This window comes from Montipora foliosa, chromosome 6, assembly GCF_036669935.1.
Source record: "Montipora foliosa isolate CH-2021 chromosome 6, ASM3666993v2, whole genome shotgun sequence".
Lineage (NCBI taxonomy): Eukaryota > Metazoa > Cnidaria > Anthozoa > Scleractinia > Acroporidae > Montipora > Montipora foliosa.
The window spans coordinates 54,807,883-54,810,382 of record NC_090874.1 but is presented as its reverse complement, the minus strand read 5'-3'; positions in this window follow the sequence as shown (position 1 = coordinate 54,810,382).

The window sequence follows — 2,500 nt, the reverse complement described above, 5'->3', positions numbered from 1 at the left end:
TTTGTTATCAATTAGTAGGCATATCAACATAAACATCCTCAACTCCGAGTACTGTAAGCAGAAACTTCTTAATTCGTTTTCTGAATGGCCTTTTTTGCATCTCTGACCAGTAGCGTTATTTAATAAATGTATTTATTTAGCCAAGAGTAGAAATCATCCCAAAAGATCTTACTCGCATCACAGTAAAAAATAAGTGCTCAGGGGATTCAATCTCGTGTTCATGAAAAAGTACACAAAGGCGAATTTGCCATTTTATTGTTAAACAAGTTTTCATTTGTGAATACAATATTATTTGAAATTTTATATTGAAATTCTGTAATTTTAGTGAATCGTGACAGCTCAAGTAAATTAAGGCATAGGCCTTTAAGCTGGACCCAAATTATTGCACAAAAAAATAAGGAAGTGGTCTAACTTTTGAAGGTTTAGTAATAACAGCATAAGACTTTCACAGACTATTAACGTCCCTGCAGTTTTTATGTTGATGTGGATTACGTATGCAAATGAGGTCACGACACCTGTTACGGCCACAAAACTCAAAATAAAAAACGGCAACAGTTTATGCTCAAATCTATTTCACTTCGCTACTACTAGATTAGTCAAAATAGTAAAAGAAAACAAACTGTGCTTGGCCTTTGTTAAATATGTCTTTAGTTTTGGAAAATATACGGCATTTTGTACTACTGTCCAGTCCCCTGTGGAAGGATTTCTTTTTTCGGGCATTTATTTAAAATTATCTTGAGATGTCCAGCACAGAAATGATGTACCAAACAGTGTTAACATCATAAAGGTAAATCCAGCCATCAGAATATGATAAAAAGTGTTGCCGTTTAGCTGAAAGATTTCTGTGCAAAAAAATAACTTTAACATGTCACGTGATAATATAACTATTCCATAGAGCGGTTAAGGTTTCACATCTTATTGCTGTTAACAATGTGCCAAAGTTATTTCGAGTTAAATAAAATGGATCAATATTTAGACCACCCCCTCACTTATTTTCATAAAACAAATCGATCTGGGCCCAAGCCTTAATTCACCTGAGAGTAAAGGGCAACGAATATATTTCCCTCCAATCAACTGAAAGTTCATTAAATTTCTCTTTAACTTTTTTTGATCATGAGCGGTTGGGATTACTAGTTTTCTGTTTCTAAAAGAGTTGTACAGCATCATGGATAAAACCTTTGACAGAGCCACCTCGGATGCACTCACTTTAAAACAAAATTGAATCACTGACTTGTCAGTGAGAAGTAGTGTTGTGTGTTTTCTCTTTAGTTCTTGTCACTTTACATTTAATGCTTAAGAACCTTTCACAAAAATTCCATTATTAGATAGAGGGTCTTCAATTGAACTAATACCTATACCTTTGGAAAAACGAAAGCTTTTGCATATTAATTAACTTATCGGGTATCAAAATTGCGCTTAAGAATAAATGCTCCACCCACTTTAGACAGGAAAAAATACAGTAAAATCTTCCACTTGAAGAACTAATACGATTTTCATCGGCATACATTTTTTAACATCATTGGCTTCTGCTCCTGAATCATCGATTGAATTCAATCGAGAGGAGAGGAATGCTTTCCAGCGTCATAACTTCAACCAAGGCATAAATCTATCTGAACGGAGCGAATAAGGCAACGTGCCAGTGGCCTTTGACAAAAGCCGCAGATAATCGAAAGACCAAACAGTGATAAAACAAATCTTCACTGACAGACAGCACTAAGCGCGACAAATAAAATGTTCGGAGAAGGTCGCCGTTATGTTTGGTCGGACTTGCTGAAAATCAGTATCAACGATGAAATGACATATGAAATGGATCATATATGAACTGCGGATATGAAATCAAGTGAAGCTATGATCATCGCAGTTATGAACGCAATTTTTGCGATTGCGTAAAGAAGCCTGAAAAATTTAGGACTTCAACGATCATATATCATATATCATTTCATCGTCGATTCATTTTTCACGGGAACAAAGGAACCCACAAATGACCAGCTCTCAACGTCAGTGATTTCATAGCTCAGTTGGTTAGAGCGTCGCACTGGTATCGCGAGATCACGGGTTCAAACCTCGTTGAAGTCCTGAATTTTTCAGGCTTCTTTACGCAATTGCAAAAATTGCGTTTATAACTGCGAGGATCATAGCTTCACTTGAAATTTCAGTATCTCGTGAGATGTTTACCCATGCATCATGAAACGTAGTAAATAAAAAGCCAATCACTTCGACTCTCAAATGAAGACTACTGCAGGCGATCACCGCTTCTTTTGAACTATTTGAAATGAAATGAACGCTTGGAAATTACCTTCTTCTAAAAGCCCAAATGTTTTTGCTTCATTTCCTCCATCGGTTTCCGTTTTGATATATTGCTATCGATGAACTGAACATATCCATGTGAAGAATATCTCATTGTGCACAGTGATGCTTTGTTTAGTGAACTTTTTTCTGATCAATTTATTTATGTATCGATGCGATGAAAAAATTCTCCGAGATTTAAGGGAGATTTAGC